This window comes from Myxocyprinus asiaticus, chromosome 49, assembly GCF_019703515.2.
Source record: "Myxocyprinus asiaticus isolate MX2 ecotype Aquarium Trade chromosome 49, UBuf_Myxa_2, whole genome shotgun sequence".
Lineage (NCBI taxonomy): Eukaryota > Metazoa > Chordata > Actinopteri > Cypriniformes > Catostomidae > Myxocyprinus > Myxocyprinus asiaticus.
Window position 1 is genome coordinate 8,035,504 of NC_059392.1, and position 20,468 is coordinate 8,055,971.

At 38.1% G+C, this 20,468-nt stretch overlaps 1 pseudogene; it reads right to left on the minus strand.

Annotated features, from left to right (window-relative positions):
- Nucleotides 1–2,428: 2,428 nt before the first annotated feature.
- Nucleotides 2,429–20,468, minus strand: part of LOC127438069 (disintegrin and metalloproteinase domain-containing protein 10-like) — a 34,127-nt pseudogene continuing 16,087 nt past the window's right edge.

Consider the following 20,468-nt stretch of genomic DNA (forward strand, 5'->3'; position numbering starts at 1 on the left):
TGTACCCCCTTCATAGCAACTTAAAAGTTAGAATTAATTGTTTAATCTGCAAAATTAATAAGAGAATTAGCCCAAAGTTCACACATGGTTCAATATTTGTAAGTAAAATAAAATACATTGGACCTAAAGAATACAATGTGGACATTTTTTTAAAACGCCTATCAGGGTTGACTGTCCCACATACTAGCCACAAATACATAAAAACTGTTAATTTGTCCTATTTATTGAATGTATATATTTGTATATGAAGCACATAATGTATGTATTCCATGTTTCTGAAGTGCTCTTAGCTTATTCTTTTGAGTTATCTAACCTCTCTATTTTATATATAAGCAAATGAACTTTGTTTTGAGTAATTGAACTTAATGGAAGGAGATGATCTGAACAGTATTTGGTCACCTGTTGTGATCATTTATGATATTAATATATATGCCATGCACTGTGTGACGATGTCAATTTTAATAAATGTTATGTTACAGTATTTCAAGGCTTTAGATCTTTATTTTAACAGGGGTTTATTTACAACAAATCAGTCCACCATTTCACCATCTCTGAACTGCCTCTCTTAAAGCTGAAGTATGTAATTTCTGCACTACTAGTGCCAACGAACGGAATTACAAAAGTAAACTTTGTTTTCAAAACAGCTTTCTGAATACGTCTGCCATTGGTCAAACAAAGTCCACAACTCATGCCATTGGTTGAGTCCATGTTATTGTGTTTGTATAGACAGGTCGCTCAAAACAAACAGAGGAAATTTTATAGCGCCACAGTTTTCGAAAAAATGAACCTACAAATGGCTTACTTATAATTGTCTCTGCATTTTAAGCTGGGATTGGAGAAAGTATTTTAACACCGAAAAAGTTACATTCTTTAAGATTCATCTTTAAGATTGAATACATTTGCCATGTCGGTATGAACTTTTAAAGGAATTTTCATGGTTCAAAACAAGTTAAGCTTAATCAGCAGCATTTATGGCATAATGTTGATTACCACGCAATTTTGTTTTTCGACTCATCCTTTTTTTCTTACAATGGAAGTGAATGGGCCCAATTTTTGGAGGGTTTAAAGACAAAAATGTGGAGCTTATAATTTTATAAAAGCACTTACATTAATTCTTCTGTTAAAACTTGTGTATTATTTTGAGCTGTGAAGTTGATTAAATTGTCATTTGTATGGTCATTTTAGGGTTTATAACATTACGTCAAAATGGCAACGATAGAGAAAATGTAAGTAAGTGATTTTATCACACTAAAATCGTGTTAAAATGCATATTTTTGTCTTATGGCTATACTTTTGAAGCAGTGAGTTTTTTAATGTTTACAGATTGGCCCAATTCACTTCCATTGTAAGTGTTTCACTGTATCTCTTTTTGCTTTTTTTTTTAAGAAAATATATTATATTTATATAAATATAAATATTTTTTGTGGTAATCAACATTATGCGAAAAATGCTGTTGATTGAGCTTAACTTGTTAATAAGTGATTGAACAGTACTGACTGGCATTTTCAAGGCTTTGGATATCTTTTTATATCCTTTTCCATCTTTATAAAGTTCCATTACCTTGTTACGCAGGTCTTTTGACAGTTCTTTTCTGCTCCCCATGGCTCAGTATCTAGCCTGCTCAGTGCATCCACGTGAGAGCTAACAAACTCAATGACTATTTATACACAGACACTAAATGCAATTTAAAAAGCCACAGGTGTGGGAAATTAACCTTTAATTGCCATTTAAACTTGTGTGTGTCACATTGTGTGTCTATAACAAGGCCAAACATTCAAGGGTATGTAAACTTTTGATCAGGGCCATTTGGGTGATTTCTGTTATCATTATGATTTAAAATGGAGCCAAACAACTATGTGATAATAAATGGCTTCATATGATCACTATCCTTAAATAAAAGTTTTTTTGCATGATCAATCATATTTTCAAAATCAATGCCAAAATTTCACAATTTCTGCCAGGGTATGCAAACTTTTGAGCACAACTGTATAGACAATTTGTCTAAATGTGGATGAATATCTAAGCTTTCTGAGATAACTTTGTAACCTTTTACAGCTTTATGCAAAGCAACAATTCTTGATAATAGATCTTCTGAAATCTCTTTGTGAGGCATGGTCCACATCAACAGATACTTCTTGTGAATAGCAAACTCAAAATGTTGGAGTGCTTTTTTATAAGTCAAAGTAGCTCTAATCCACATCTCCAATCTCGTTTCATTAGTTAGATGCCAGGTTTGCCAACTCCTGACTCTAACACTTACTTTTTCTATAGCACTGGGAATGTTTAATAGGATGTGTTCAATAAAGACATAAAAGATTATAATTGTTTGCGTGTTGTTAGATTTTTCTTGCCACTATAATATAATAATCAAATAATATATTTATATTTGTGTCATAATCAAACATTTTACATGTTCAAAGCTGTTTGAGTCAAAGAGGAACTCCAATGCAAGCACATATGTGCTTGATTTACGTTTTATATAGAGCAGTACTGTCAGAGCAAATCGTCCATTAAAACAAACAGCTGTTTTTGCATCTTATTTATCTGGAGCCGTAAACAACGTTGTAATTATGGTTGAACATTGTGGTTATCTCTCTGCTGGAAGCACATGTGGCACTTCTCAGTTTTATTCTCCTCCGAGCAGTCACACTGCACCATGCCGTACAATGCACAATGAGACGGGGCACATTTCTGTGGCATAGCAGTCAAGCCACAATCAGACATTGGTTTTAGAGGACCGACACATTGTGAAATAGGACAATACATAAAACACAAACTTATATGCATTAGCCTTTATGATTATATGCTCTGGGAATAGTTTTAGATAGTAACTACTGTATATAAGTAAACTAATTCTTTATGGACCTCGTTTTGTGTACAGGGCCCTCCCCAAAATGATGCCACAATGTTGAAAGCACACAATTCTCTACAATGTCATTGTGTGTCATAGCATTTGCCTTCACTGGACTAAGGGGATTGGCCGAGCACATTAATTAGAACAGGGTGTCCACACACTTTTGGCCATGTAGTTTATGATTTTGGCTTATTGAAAATGGGCTTTTCTCTCAGTGAAAACACACTTTAACAGCACATATTGTACATTTCAAGAGCTCAAAGGGGTTTAAGAACAGCCAAATAGTCCCTTTTGAATGCATCCCGTTGAACCAGACATGTGTACCCTTGTTGCATATGGTCATGTTTGGCTTGGAAGGGGGTTCTGAATACACTGCAGAGGAACACACTCTGTTCTCGACATTCGGCTTCCTTGAAGACACACTGCGAGCTGCAGCACAGGCCTTGACTAGGACTGATACAGATATACAGTGAACAGTTACCACCAATTGTTGTATCAAGCCCATTGACCCATGTGTCCATGTGCAGACGAAAACAAAAACATGAAACAAAAACAAAAAACAAACACAGAACTGAAACCGCAAAAAAAAAAAAAAAAAACACAAAACAAAACAGGAAACAACAAAACAAAACAAAACAAAACAACAAAACAAAACAAAAAACTAAATGAAACGAGAAACAAGACAAAATTAAACACTAAACAAAAACCACAAACACAAAACAAGAAACATGAAAAAACAAAAACGAAATGTCAGGGATTGCAGAGAATGAGAGAAAAATAATTCAAAAAGCAGGGAATTTATTAATACAAAAATAAAAGCAAAAAATAAACAAACTCCCACAAGTGGGAAAAAACACACATTAACAACCCCGTTGGGGAAAACACTCCATCCAGCGTGGATAATCCTTGTGGACCTGGAATGGGACAGATCAGTGGGGAATCAGGACCGATCGGACCGAACGGGGCGAAAAGCAGGACCGACAAACAGGACCGACATGGATCACACAAGGTGAACTGGCACTGGACAGCACACACGAGGAGACTAAAATAGGGAGAGAAATCAACAGGTTAACAAGACAGGGCAGGTGTGACTAATAAACTAATAATGGGCAAACAAGGACGTGGGGTGTGAGGCAAGACAGAGAGACACGCGGCGATACAGAAAAAACAAAGCCACATGCACTCACAAGACAACAAAAACACCCGAATGGCATGAGCGCACACACCAAGACAATAAGGCAATATACGCCCATGCCAACCGACAGAACAGATGAGAGAATGCGTAGCAACGCCAAACAAAGCGATGCCACGCATTTCTACACTAAACAAAATCTGAGCGTACATCACGAGGCAAACGGCACACGATGCACGCAACAGGTGACAAAACGAGACAGGACACCTGTGCCAGAGTTCGGCCACACACACACCTGACACCTCAGATCGAACTGACCAAACCTCTGCACAACGTGAAGACAGCTCTCGACACGGGCGCGCAGCCCAAAGCGGGCACAACATGCGTTCGCAGTCGTGAGAGACAGACATAGATTATTGATGCAAGTGCATGCCGCCAAGGTGATAAGTGCAATGCACTCACGCCAATACAAGACAAAACAAGACATGGTACATGAGTGTCCGGATCCCGACATCAAAACTGAAACCGAACCAGACAGAAGGGTCAGGATCCAGACACCATGCTCCGGACATGAAACAAGACAGACCGAAGAGCACACGGCGGGAAATCACAACCAGACCCGTGCGCTCACACAAAGACAGCACACGAAACACAAGACAGACATGGGACGATGATGCCACGGTCCTGCCAGACAAAACCCCAGACTGACAGAGTGACAGGACCGTGACACTAAAACAAAAACACTAAAGATACAAAACAAAACAAACAACAAAACACGAAAAAAAACCATGAAAAAAACCTGAAACAAATCAAAACCATTAAACATAACACAGACAAAAATCAAACAAACAAAGACACAGAACAAAACAAAAAACAATTTCATATGACAAAAATGTGTCCATGTGCAGACAAAAATCATTAAAACATGAAACAAAAAACAAAACAAAAAACAAATAAAGACACTGAACAAAACAAAAAAACTACTTCATAAGACAAAAATTTACTGGTCGTACTGACACAAAATAAATTTGTTTGCTTCAGTCAACAGTCAACACCTAAAGGTTCTTTGGAGCTGTAGCAGCATGGATTGTTATCCTTGTGTCCCACATCACATTCCTCCCCCTCTTCTACAATGCGGTTTCCACAAATGGGCTGCTCACTTACTGACAAGAAAAAACAGGTACATCTCCAGTCAGCTAGCTTTACCTTGAGCCCTGATCTGCCATGGAGGTAAACCCCACTGTATTAGAGATTTAGGACCGAGACAATGTGAAGGCTTGCTAACATTCATTAGCATGTTTATCTCCTCAAGGACTTGGTCAGACTTCTCACCTACAAAACATTTGTCCTTCTTGATAGCGAGTATGCGACTCATGCCGCAGGCTGCAGGGGGAGAATCTGTCGCTGTTATCTGCAAACTTGTAGGTGGCTTGGGGTAACAAAAAGCTTCCTTTTCCACCGGTGATCCCAAGGTCTCCACTGTCAGGACCCTCGTTGCCACAGACAAAACATCGAAGTTGCTTTATAAAATACACAGAAAAAGTCTAACATTGGAGATCAAGAGCATTATTTAATTTAGTTTACCCCAAAATGTTGTCATCATTTTGTAATTATTGAACATTTTATGACACCCAAGGTTTTAGTGCACTTCACATCATAGCCGAATTACCACCTCAGGTCTGCATTGTTTTTCAATAACTCAACACTCTGTTGTCAATTATACCTTAATTATATGGTCATTTTCTATGATACACAAATGACGTACACACTATAGTGTTGGATTGCTTTACATTCACAGAAGTAAAATGAGATAACTGGGCCAAAGGCCACTGGCCCCATTCCCAGAACCCTCCATAAATCACAGGTAAGGAGGATCCTCTGATCCCCAAAAACAGTCTGGAAACAATGAGATATGCCTGTCATCCAGCCGTTGCCAAATGTGACTTTACATGTAAAAGGAACGTAGACAGCTGGGCCAGAGCAGAATTAATCTGCCCACGAACACTATGGAAGAATCTGTATCCCTAGAAAGTGTGAAAAACATGGCTACTGTAGGTGGGGGGTAGTATAGACAGTTTGAGAAAGGTTCACCAATCACTGAAAGGCATTTTAAGGGGCCGTTCAGACCAAATGCGTTCTTGCGTTAAAAAACGCTAGTCACAGCTCAAAGAAAGGAACAGAATGCAGGTAGCTCAAGACTCGTTTTTAAGAGTTGAAGTTCTTTTAACTTGACATAGCATCATAAAAGCATGGTGCTGAAAAACAGCTAAATGCGGCGCAGTAAAAAAAATTGTAAATTGTAAGTTATTTTAAAAGAGATTTGCACTGATTTGCTGCCCTGTAACATACAGTATATATATGACATATGGGTGCGTTCCAACCAGAAGCGATTCCCCTCATACTTCACCTTCCACTGTAGGAGGGCTGAAAGTTTTAATAAAAAGGTCATTCTGAACTCACTTTTTAAGTATTTTTTTATTGAAAATTCTCTTGTAACGATCCTACAGCGTGGCCATCATTATTGTTTTACCTTCTAAATGTCATTTGAAGGCAATGTTTATTCTGTATGGTATGCAGTACATGTCTTCTCATCGCAACACCTATCAAGCACAACGAATAATGGGAAAAAACACATGAAATCCGATCTGAATGTTTAGACAGTGATGCATTAAGAAAAATCTGATTCAGGCTTGTAAAAATCAGATTTTTTGTGTTTTTGTCATGTTTAGACTACAAAAACCTAAATGGATTTGAGTCAGACTGTGTGAACAAATCCTAATTGTACTTAACTTGCACACTTCACACACACACATACACAATCCTTCTTTGTCTCTTTCTTCTGCATTAGCGCCTATACTGCTCCTGCCACCTTGAGAGCTTGGAAGTACATCACTGTAGATGCTGTTGAACTTTGTATGACAAATTGCTTGCTATGTTCCTCATTTGTAATGGATGAAAGCATCTGCTAAATGACTAAATGTAAATGTACAGTGATAATAATAATATATCAATAATAAGTACAATACCTCACATAAGAGTTTCATCACTGCTTTCATTAATACTGTGATGCTCTACTGTGCAGCACTGTATTTGACCAAATAATAATAATAATATTAAAATAAAAAAACAAAAATCTCAAATTTTGGGTTTTGGATTGTGTGAGGATCAGTATAGACACTTTTCATTTAATAAAAAATAATCCAATGGTAAGTAATTGTTCTGTTTTGAGTGTTGTGTTGATTAAAATTCTATGAATTCATTTGATTAGACAGTTTTTTTAATGATAAAATGTAAATAAACTTTAAAACCTGGAATTCTGAGAAAATAAAACGGAAAACATGGAATTTGGAAAAAAATAAAACGCCTACTTTGGTGACAGTGAAGAGTTTTCCAAAAAGCTAATTTGCATGTAAAAAATGAGTGGCGAATTTGCAGCAAGTCATCATAACTGACTTAACAAAGCATGCTATCAAACAAAAATAGCCTATTATCTGACAACAGCTTAGCAGCAAGAATGTTCGAAACATAACAAATGATGCAGCTGGAGATTGTGGCCATATTTGAAATGCAAAACCAGTCCTACCCAGCTGAAAAGCTAAGACAAGCATATATTTCCATGGTCTGGTGCTGGTCTAGCTGGTGGACCATAGCCATGTAATATCAACCAGCTGTTGGTGATGGCAGAGAGAGGCATCGAATTTACAGAAGCTCCAAGACTATGGCCCAACTCATGGGCGAAGGTCAGGTTTGGTAGAAAGGTAGTAGCCATAGTTTTGCAGCATGATCAGACCTGTGTTGTGGCTGCAATTGCGACCATCCTTTTTAACCACCTGAGAGCAGACTCCTCCCCAATCATCTAAGGAATCAGAGAGAGGAGTCTGGCAAAAGATTCAAATAAAAAAACAAAACATCAAAGTACAATTATAGATTGTTCCATTTTCATTGCTTTATTCTGCCATAACAAAATGGTTATTACAGTTTTACTATAGTAACACCATGGTTAATTTGTGGTCCAAGTCTAGACCGAGTTTAGAAGAACAATGGTGAGTAAATGATGACAAACTTTCATTGTTGTGTGTGGTTTAAGTTAGTAGCACCACTATTTGTTCACTGTATCCTGCATAACAGCACATTGTGCAATCAACATCGGAAAGGCTATAACAGCAAAACAGTCAATCTCAGGGTCACTCAGGACATTTTTCTGTAGTTCTAGTTTAAATCCAGCCAGCTCTAAGTTTGCTCCCTTGACTAGGTTCAAGGTAAAGGCATCCTGTCTCCTGGAAATGGATGTGTCAAGTGGGCTTAGCTGAAATATCTCCTGGCATAATTTACACAGAGAGCGAGAAGAAACCCCAAGCAGAGCTGCTTACTTTTCTCCTATGGGCTCCTCTGTGTTTCAAGCTTATATAATGCCAACAGAGAATTTTACTGCTGATCACAAACAGCTGGTCTTTTTCACACAGCACTAACCAATTACATCATCTCAGACTGAAGTCTGCTGCTGTGTGGTAAGAGGGGCTTGACTTGTGGTTGGTCACCAAAATCAGCCTGTCCATCAAAGTCCAAAGACCTGGGGTGCAATTAACCATTCCTTAGATGTTGCATGATTTGTGAGATTATGTGAGAGAGCCAGGCTGCAGTGAAAATATTGGGGAACCCAAAAGTGTTCATTTACTTTTTTTTTCTTTTTTTTTTTCGCCTGTCGGGGGGAAATTTACAAGAACCATACATTGAAGTTGGATAAACTGGCTCTCATAAAACATGTGAACTGAGGGTTTATTGAGGTTTATGACCCTCATCTGTGTCTCATTTATGGCTCTCATCATGACATGAGAAATTGGTATTCGTTTATGCAGCAGTCATGCAGTTATCATTGTAGTTATGATTTTCAGAGCTGTGGCAGTTTGAAATAGTTTTAAAGGAAAAAGTTTTACATTTCTAAAAATGTTATCTCTAAACATTCCTATTGTCAGCTTAACTGATTTAGATAAAATATTAATTTTTTGTATGTCTGTATGCAGAAATGATACTTTTTTAATATTATTAATAAAAAACTTTTATAATTGTACTAATATATATATATATATATATATATATATATATATATATATATATATATGGGGGGGCAAACAGGAAATAAATAAATGTATACATTTTGAATATATACTTGTAAATCTAAATATATAGAAATAGTAATAAATCCTGAATATTTATAATATATAGTTATAAATCTGAATTTATAATTGTAAATCAGAATATATGTAGTCATTAATCCTGAATATATTGTTATTATTCTGAATATATACACCGATAAGCCAAAATATTATGACCAACTGGCTAATATGCTGTTGGTCCTCAGCGTGCCGCCAAAACAGTGCCTATCCGCTGAGGCATGGACTCTACAAGACCCCTGAAGGTGTTCTGTGATATCTGACACCAAAACATTAGCAGCAGATCCTTCAAGTCCTGTAAATTGCACAGAAGGTTCATCATGTTCTTCAAACCATTCCCGAACAATGTGTGCAGTGTGGCAGGGCGCATTATCCTGCTGACAGAGGCCACTGCCATCAGGGAATACCATTGCCATGAAGGGGTGTACCTGGTCTGCAACAATGTTTAGGTAGGTGGCACGTGTCAAATTGATGTCAACATGAATGGCCGGACCCAGGGTTTCCCAGCAGAACATTGCCCAGAGCATCACACACCCTCCACTGACTTGTCATCTTCCCACAGTGCATCCTGGTGCTTTCACTTCCCCAGATAAACGCTGCACATACACGGCCGTCCACATGATGTAAAAGAAAACGGTACTCATAGGACCAGGCGACCTTCATCCACTGTTCCAAGGTCCAGTTCCAACGCTCGTGTGCACATTGTAGGTGCTTTCGACAGTGGACAGGGGTCATCATGGGCACTCTGACTGGTCTGCGGCTATGCAGCCCCATACGGAGCAGGGTGCGATGCACTGTGTGTTGTGACACAATCCTCTCGTAACCATCATTAACATTTTCTGTGACTTGTGCCACAGTAGACCTTCTGTCGGTTCGGACCAGAAGGGATAGCCTTCGTTGACCTCACGCATCGATGAGCCTTGGGCGCCCAACACCCTGTCGTCGGTTTTTGGTTCGTCCCTCCTCGGACCACTGTCGGTAGGTACTCACCACTGCTGACTGGGAGCACCCCACAAGCCTTGCTGTTTCAGAGATGCGCTGACCCAGTTGTCTGGCCATAACATTCTGGCCTTTGTCAAAATTGCTCAGGTCTTTACTCTAGCCCATTTCTCTTGCATTCAACATGTTGACTACGAGAACTGATTGTTCACTTACCATCTAATCTACCTTGACATGTGGCCTTGTTAGGAGATGATCAACGTTATTCGCTTCACCTATGAGTGGTCATAATGTTTTGGCTCATCAGTGTGTATAGTTATTAATCTTGAATATATTGTTATTATTCTGAATATGTATTTGTAAATCTGAATATATAGTTATTAATCCTGAATATATTGTAATACTTCTAAATATTTATTTTCTGGTCTGAATATACTGTACAGTGGTGAATTCTCAGGGCCAGCAAAGCCTTCTCTGCTGGCCTAACATGCCAAATAAATACATATTTTTCATCCTTTCATTCTCAATCACCCTTTCATCATGTATTTTTAATCGCTTTCCACTCCTAATTAATCTACAAAAAAATAGGGTAAAAAGCAAAAGTTTATCCAGTCAGAATTTATTCCTTGATGCTTACAAGCAAAGCCTGATGGCTCTTTCACAAATAGCATGCCGAAGCAGCACGTGAGTCTGAGCTCCACCCACCTCAGGCCTTCAGAATTTCCACAGAATCCCTCAACACTGCAAATTAATGAGCAACTAATGTCAGATTGTCAGATTCATCAGCCAATCAGATTGATTTATTTGTTCTTGGTGGGTGTGATCTTTAGGATATGTCCTGGTCGAAGCCTTCTAGCTGGCCTTGAGTGATGCAATCACGGTTTAAGTGATGTACGTAATTCGAAAGCGAAGAGCGTGAGATCTTGCTGACGAGTCGGCTGTCATCACTGCTGCTATGCCATTGAGAAAGAGATCCTTATGGATTTAAAAACACAAGATGTTCTGCATGACCGTGTGATTGCCTAATTTATTAAACAGGAAAGGAGGGCTGATTTTCACTTGAAGTAAACTGGTAAGTGCTTTTTCCATTGTTATAGCAACATCAGGAGTTTTCTAAGTGTAAATTAGGCTGCTTGAGCATTCAATGTCGGATCAAGTCGGATTTTCCAACTTCCTACTAGGAAAAGTGCAATGAAATGCATGCTTGAAGTCAGAATTACAACTTTCAAGCTCGTGCAGAAATTCTCAACTCTGATTTCGCTGAGATGCAGGTGCGTGACGTCACACAAACATGTTGACACTCAGGGAGTTATATGTACAAAGTAAGTGATAAACATTCACTTTATTAAGTAATATCGACAAATGAGTTTGTTTCCACATTACATGATATTAAAGCTTGTTTAACAAACACCTGCAGAAACAGGTGTATAAAACATTATAATCTCTTCTGATAATCGTACACCTGAAGCACAAATGCTAGCGCTGCAGCATTGTTTATCAGTTGGGTTGCTAGGAGACATCTCTAATAAGAGTCAAACCCCTGCTAAGCTAACGAGAGTGTTGCAGTTCCAAATATCGGGGAATGTAATGCATTTATGGTCGGAGATCGGACATGTCAAGTAGGAATATTCCACATCCAACTCGAATGGAACGCAGCATAAATGTGAACCCTGACGAAACGAAATTTATTGCAAGTAACATTTAATTTGCAAATATTATTAGATAAATTTTTCCAGGTATTATAGACCTCCTTGGTAGATTCATATGAAAAATTATGATTTTCTGTTCGGGAGACGTTCATTTCACAAAACAGTCATGCTGCAGTTAAAATTAAGCTTGCTTGAGCATTAAGTGTCATTTAAAGTTTTGGCGTTCTTGCATGAATGTGTTTTTAAAATGTCAATTGGTATTATTAGTTAGCTGTGACATAATGTATGATGCCCAAAGGCATAGGGTGTCTTACTCATTGTGAAACTGGGTTTTCTTAATGGCATGAATGACACTGAAGGCCTAGACTTTAAATTCATGGGCCGCCAATGATACTGTATAGTTAAAAATCCTAAATATAGTTATAAATCTTAATGTATAATTGTAAATCTGAATATTTAGTTATTAACCCTGAATATGTTGTAATAATTCTGAATATATATTTGTAAATTTGAGAATATATATTTAATAAATATGAACATTCATCCAAGATCTGAGATTTGTGATCCGAGATTGGTTTGAAAATTAACCAGCAATGGTGCTATTGGAAAGAGAATTGGGTTGTTTGTGTCATGTGAACTATATACTGTTTTGGATAATAAATGCTATGCATCGCGAGTTAGCAATATGCTTGTAGGGTTTACTCATCACAGCTAATGAAATGAAGGTGAACTATGTACTCTTGTTTACTATAGTTCATTTCATTTTATTGGGGCAACTATACAGAACTTTGAGCTCATTCATCGTCATGCAAGCTGACCAGGATGAAGCCTCAGAGAGGTTCTTAATGGTTGATATAACTCTTGCTGAAGTCAACACCTTTCACAGTGCTATATCTGGCTCTTTTTCCACTGGACTCACATGGAGGTTGTTTAGATGTTAAGCTGTTGATGGCAGTCTGATTGACAACAAAACACTATTAGTTCAGAGTTCAGAGACAAGACAGCTGTTATGATGTTATATTACGACTAGGGATGAAACCAGTGTTAAAAGTTTTCATGTTGCCAAAGACTGAGACAAACCAACAACAATAGTCAGATTGCAACCAGGACATTGTTTTAGAAATAAACAGAACCTCATGATACCCGAGAACTGTGGGAGCATTTTTAGAATGAAGCTTCCGTTTGGTTTATCATGCCAAACTAATACTGTAAACAATACAATTGAAAGATTAAACAGTGCTCGATCCAAGAAGTGAAGTGAAATGTGATTCTATGAGACCTGGGCTGCATTTCCCAAAAGCATTGTAAGCTTAAGTTGATCGTAGAGAGGTGGCGCCAATGCTTTCTATGATCTACTTAGGCTTACAATGCTTTTGAGAAACGCAGCCCAGGTCTCATAGAATCACATTATTTTACCAAAGTTTTTGCAAAATGGTTTTTACGTGGCTTATTGTACGTATCGTGGCAGTTTCATGTTGCAAGTCATGAGCAATTATCAGTTCATAAGCACATTTTCATCCTGTTCCTCACACAATGCTATCTTATGACGTCAAAACACTTTTACTATAGCGCTTGACTTGACAGGCGATATATTTTAACATTTGCATTATATAGCTAACTAACTAACTACATTTACAAGCTTGTTTGAACGTGATCAAATTGTGCAGTTGCTCAACTGATAGAGCGTTGCATTTGTGATGCAAAGAATCGGAGTCCTGAAGAGCATGCGGGGCGAAACATGAGCCGAAAATATAATATAAGCTCCACAAAACGACGTGGTTGCTTCAGCAATTGTGTTTTTCATCTCACATTTGCTTTTTATGACACTATCAGTGAGGTTTAGGTTGAAGGTTTAGGGTAGGGAGGTCAGTTTTGTTGATTTAAAACTCGACAGAGCATTAACCTTAAAACATCATCTGTTTGGGAGAACATTTTACTCGCTTTTAGCGCCAAACATTGGACATTCCACTTTGTAACTACTGCGATACGTGTTATGAACTACGTAATATAATTTTGCAAAAAATTCACCACCGTCACATAATTTTCATTAGATCAGGCTGTAAAAAAACTGTATTGTGAAGTTTGTATTTTTGTTAAAACACTTAATGTTTTAATTTAATAAATTGTTTCTTTAAAATGTGTTATTTGAGCAGTTAAGTTGTCTAAATAGTCATTTTGGCAGATTAACTTCTAGTTTTTCATCACACAGCTTCTGTGTTCGGATATTTAATTACAAAGTTCTTCTCTTGTATTCTTGCACAAGTCATGACAAGAATAGGATTTAATTTTGCGCAGACAATGGATTCTATCACACTAGTCCCAACATAAAATGTTTAACTTTTGTGGCAATACTTTCATAACAGTGTGTATTTTAACGTTTATTGTGTTGCCTCGTTCACTTCCAGTGTAAGTGCGAAAAACGAAGCGACAAGTTGAAATTATTTTCTGAGTTAATCAACATTATGCTGCTACGAATGCTAACAAGCTTAACCTTTTGAATATTTTTTAAAAGGCAGGTAGATGCGGTCAAAGTCATAGTATTTCAACATTCACTTGTCTACAATGAGCCTTTGTTTGATTGATTTTTTGACAGAGTTGCCCAACTTCCATGGCTCTTTAAAAATTAGAGACATCAAGCCCAGTTAAAACAGGGCCAAATGTCCTGGGGCTGCTGTTGGACCAGGAAATATTGCAGATGTCTTGGTTATACTTTACAGTGCAAAGGAGCGCAAACTACCCATCCAGGACACAACTGCTTTCTAGCATGAAAGTTTATGCATTATGATTCCTGGAATGATCACATGTTCGGCTGCTAAAGTACTTAAATGTCACATCAAAGTCAACGGTACACTGAAGTGTCCAAAAAATACCTGAATTAACAAATATAATGTGGCCATCCCATATTGCATGCCGCATTAAACACAAATTGATGATACTGTATTAGTATGGTGTGTGAATGTTAGTATGCGTCAGGGTTGGGCAAAATGTAATTTAATTGTCCATGCCCTATAATGTTGAATTTGAATTTGAATGACAGAAAGAGGAACTGACGGAATTGCAATTAAAGGAAATTCAAAACTGTTACACAACAGAGGAATTGCAATAGTCTAACAGGTTTTGCGACAAAACATAAAAAATTAAAGCATTCAATTTGATTAACTGAACGTACACTCACTGAGCACTTTATGAGGAACACTGTGGTCCTAATAAAGTGCTGACTTGGTCTTCTACTTGACGTGTTGTGCATTCTGAGATGCTATTCTGCTCACTACAATTGTACAGAGTGGTTATCTGAGTTACCGTAGCCTTTCTGACACCTCGAACTGTCACTTTCCAACTTTTTTTTAAAAATAAGTTAATAGATCTAGACTAGTGTCACTTCCTTGATCCAAATACAAATTTATTGTGTGACTGACATTTCCTTTAAAGTAAATAAAAATAAAAAAATTTGTTAAAAACAATTAATGCCATTATTGTAATTTTGAAATACAGCACCATAAAATGTCTAGCACATTGCTTTCAGGTAACTTTATAAACATAAATACTGACTTCAACATATGAATCTTTGAATATATCATATACTGAGTAAACATTTGAGAATTTCTTTTAATTTAATTCCATTTGAATTCTACTCTATTAACTTAAAATTTGAATTTCAATTCTGCATCCAATTTGCTACTTGGATGCTACACAGTTGCTGCACAACCCTGGCATGCATGCAGGAGTGTGTGTGTGTGTGTGCGTGCATGCGTGCGTGCGTGCGTGCGTGCGTGCGTGTGTGTAATGATATCTCCTCACATGAGTACTTTGCCATGGAGACAAATCCGTAAAAAGGAATGTGGTAATCCCACTGTTGTGGTGGATAACGGATGGGGCAGGGGTCTAGAGCACATACCTCTCTGGTCACATGTGATCAATTCAGTAGACTCACACCCCCTTTCTCAGCCAATTACAATTCACTGTGGTCAATATTACTACAACCTTAAAGAGTCTCAGTTGGTGGGCCGTACCTTAAATGCAACAATAATAACCAAAACAATGACTAACTGTTTGCTGACAGTGTGAGATCCAAGTGACATTCAGATATTGTAACCAAAGTCAGGATATTTCCAATGTACCACCTCTGCGAATAAATCCTTGAGTCAAGCATGGTCAAAATGTAAGGAATTTGTTGTTGGAGCAGTCAGTACATTATTTCAGTGAATACTTTATTGAAAAAAACAGTATTGATCTAGTGATCGGATTGCTATCAGTCTTGAATGCATCTTGATGGACATTTAAACTTGAATGGGTTTTTCACGATCAGATAGCTTTGCGATCTGTAAAAATGCATAATTTATACAGATCAACAATACTGATCAAGTGTAAATACCCACAACCTATGTTTTGGATACTTGTTAGCTAGTGTCCCCACCAGGCTTCTTAACTAGTCTAACCAGCAAGAGTTCCATCGCCAACCAGCTTCACGAGAAAGATGCTGGTTGACCAGTATATTTTATGGTGAATAGCAATGCTAATTCACTAGCAAACCAGCACCAAATTAGCCTGAACCAGTATAGAAATTCATGCTGAATGATGAGTGCATTGAACAATAAAAATGGGAGACATCATATTAAAAAGGTTTTGATATTCAGATTCAAAGGGACCGACAGCTGAGGCCATGTCATGGCATGTAGGGGAAGTAGCTAATGTAGAATGCCGCAGCCATTGTTTTATTGAGTGGAATGTTAATTATTAGGTCTGAGTTGTGGGAATTCACAAGCAGCAGTCACACAAACAACTGTTGTAATTCTCTAGAAAAACATCCCAGGGCTCCAAATAGCCGTAGAAGGATTCAATGGATTGGGGAGACCAGGGCAAGTTAATTGGATGGCTCGAAATTTCCTTCTACTTAATTCTGACTAAACAAATGTATCTCAGCAATAACAATATTGCTAAGTTATGAGTCATGCTCTCTGTTTATGATGCCGAAAAACAAATTCTTGTGCTCATGACCTCAAGACTAGATTATTGTAATGCAGTATTTACAGGATGTCCTGCAGGTTCAATAAATAAACTTAAATTGGTTCAAAATGCAGCAGCTAGAGTGCTGATTAGAACCAAGAAATATGATCATATCAGCCCCATTTTATCATCGCTACATTGGCTACCTGTTAAGTTTTGTTTTAATTTAAAAATTCCATTAATTACTTACAAAGCTTTGAATGGTCTAGCTCCTCAATACTTAAGCGACCTTCTATCACGCTATATTCCATCACATTCACTATTATCGTTAAGTTCTGGTCTGTTAATAATACCTAGAAAATCAAAATCCACAAAAGGAGGTAGACCCTTTTCCTATTTGGCTCCTAAATTATGGAGCAGCCTTCCTAGCATTGTTCAAGACTCAGACACACTCTCTCAGTTTAAGTCTAGACTAAAGGCTCATCTCTTCAGCCAGGCATACACCTTAATTATCCCTCAACTCATAGTTATGCTGCATTAGTCAGGTCCGCTGGAGCCGGAAACACTTCTCATTTTTTATAACTCTGATTTAAAAGGAATAGCATCTACGCTAATATTATTCTATTTGTTTCCCTGTCTTAACCTCAGGATACATATCCTGAGGTTACCAGAGCCTGCCAGATCCAGCTCCAGTCCTGACTGATGTCCAATTCCCACTGCTATATGTTGCTGAGTGATGACTACTAAATGCAGCTTGTGCCAGCCAGACATCACTTCAGTCTATTATGATTGGCCTTAACATAGGATGAACTGCTGCCAACTCCAACCATAAGACATGTGAGACTTCACTGGCCACTGCCTGAATCTTGGACTTAGGATGGGCTGCCACAAAGCTCAAGTCTAGTCCTGTGCTCAAGCCCCTCCATTATTGACAGAATGGCAAATACATTTACCTAAATGTGCTCCAGGACTTTATTAACCAGTGAACTCATTAAATAATATTGTGGTAATTTCTGTTGGGTTTTAACACAATAAAAAACACTAGCATACATTAAGACAAAAGTCAACTATATAATGAAGGTAGATTTTTACTAAACTGTTTTCTGTTAGCCAAAACTATGGTTGTTTCTATTGTTACAACTTCTTACCCCTTAAAGAGGCTATTGGGGCAAGTTGTCAGAAAAGGTCAACATATATTCAGTGAACTGAATTTTGTTTTCTTGGGCAATAATTGTGGAAATGTTCAATAGTTGACATGAATTGTCACTCGAGTCAAAGAGGGCAAAAAAGTGGGGCAACTAGCCCTGGTCTCCTCTACATATGTATCGTCTTTATAAACATGTTTATCATTGTCTACTTCCTTGCATTATATGGGGTATACAATTGCTTGTCTACTTCTCTAATTAGAGTGTTTGTAAACAAATAATTTACTATGAACTCAAATGGTGTATCAGTTTCATATTAGTTACAGTATTCGTAATTTAATACAGTATTCGTAATTTAATGTGTCCAATAAAACTCTCAAAACAGCACATACAATTACATAAACACTTCCTGGAAGGTCGTTTCTCTGAATTTATCAGAGAATCTATGTCCTTCCCATAGATCACTCCACAACCAATTCCCATAACACCCACCCATTAAAATTTTCAATAGGGTGTCTGGGGTTGAGTGATGTTATCGGATAGCTTTATTTCAATATCATGTCGCATCAAGGACGACCATGGACAGCGGCCAAAGGCCTTATTGGAGTACAAAGCCGAGTTGGCTGCCACTGAGTACAACAATATTCCACAAGCAGCCTCCACGTGACATTTGTTGTGGCCGTTTATGTGGTGGCTATCTAGAGTGGATGGGCTGATATCTTACCCGCTTTTCCTCTCCAGGCCAGACCAAGAACCCCACTGAAGTCCCTGTTGGTCAAGAGATATGACAGGCAGTAGTCACCCCAGTCCATCTCTGAAAATAAACTTAACAGCTTCTCAGGCCCAATGTGAGTGTTGTTCAATGGACTCTTGGAATCTTCCTCTGTTGCCACCTGTATTTATAACAATTGATCAAAATGAATATTCAATGAATATATGCGTATGTGAAAAGGAAAAAAAAACAAGAATGGACAGAAGACTTACAGTGAGGAATTTCACTTTGAAGTTGACCAGCTCTATCCCGTCAAAGTCAGCTTTGTCATAAATATCATTTACTGCTTTTTAATGTAGGAGGCGACCTGTAAAAATATTGATGCTTTAAGCAATTAAGCTTAGACAGACAGACAGACAGACAGACAGACAGACAGATAGATAGATAGATAGACAGATAGATAGATAGATAGATAGATAGATAGATAGATGTTACACACAGTAGACTCAAAAGAACCGGCTCATTAGAATCATTTGCTAGGGAATCGGATTTTATTGAACAGACTGTTGGTTTAAAAGAACAGGCACATTAGGATCATTCATTTGGGAATCGGACTACACTGAACACATTCGAGCTGTAGATTCAGTAGTGGGGCAGAGCTGTCATAGTATTATAATGAAAGGTTCCAGTGTAAATTTTTTTACAAATAAGACTACAAAAAATGCCAGCAACAGAAAGATAGTTATGTGGATTCATTTCATCATGGTAATCTTATCAAATTATTTGATCAATTGAGACACTTCAGAGTGTCTTTGCTTCAGTTGCTAGAGTTCTCCAGAGTCTCTTGCCCCAATCACCATCAATGGAATGTGGCACAGTTTTCTGGAGGGAATGCAATTACTCCAGGGTCAGTTGCACACATTGGAGAGGCAAGAGCTGGTATGCCTGATGAGGAATAAGTCCAATAGAGCGGCAATCTGGCCACCATCGCAAAACCAACATGTTAGCACATCACATCTGTGATTACTGGATTAAGGTAATGTGCAATAACACTGAGGCATGACACACACCCTGGGCAGTGGGCAACCTACACCCTGTTCTATGAACACTTATGAATCTGGAAACAGTTCTATCATTGTTCCAGTGTGCCTGGATGGAGTATACATATATAAAGTAAATGTATATAAATAAAATATTTAGGCTTACAAAATGTGGTATTTTATTAGTTATTTATTTCATTAGTCTTGTGGCCAGTGCACAGGTCATTGTTGCCATAGGACATTGTTGCCCTTACAAAAAGTACTGTGATATCAGATGGTAATACCATGGTACTTTGATATATGCCCACCTGCCTAATATTGTGTAGGTCCTCCTCGTGCCACCAAAGCAGTGCCAACCCACATCTCAGAATAGCATATAGAATAGCTATCCTTCTCACCACAGTTGTACAGAGTGGTTATCTGAGTTACCATAGACTTTGTCAGTTTGAACCAGTCTGGCCATTTTCTGTTGATCTCTCTCATCAACAAGGCATTTCCGGGGGGCCTGGGTAGCTCAGTGAGTATTGACGCTGACTACCACCCCTGGAGTTGCGAGTTTGAATCCAGGGCGTGCTGAGTGACTCCAGCTAGGTCTCCTAAGCAACCAAATTGGCCCAGTTTCTAGGGAGGGTAGAGTCACATGGGGTAACCTCCTCGTAGTCACGATTAGTGGTTCTCACTCTCAATGGGATGCATGGTAAACTGTGCGTGGATCGCGGAGTGTAGCATGAGCCTCCACATGCTGTGAGTCTTCGCGGTGTCATGCACAGCAAGCCACATGATAAGATGCGTGGATTGACTGTCTCAGAAGTGGAGGCAACTGAGACTTGTCCTCTGCCACCTGGATTGATGTGAGTAACTGTGCCACCACAAGGACCTACA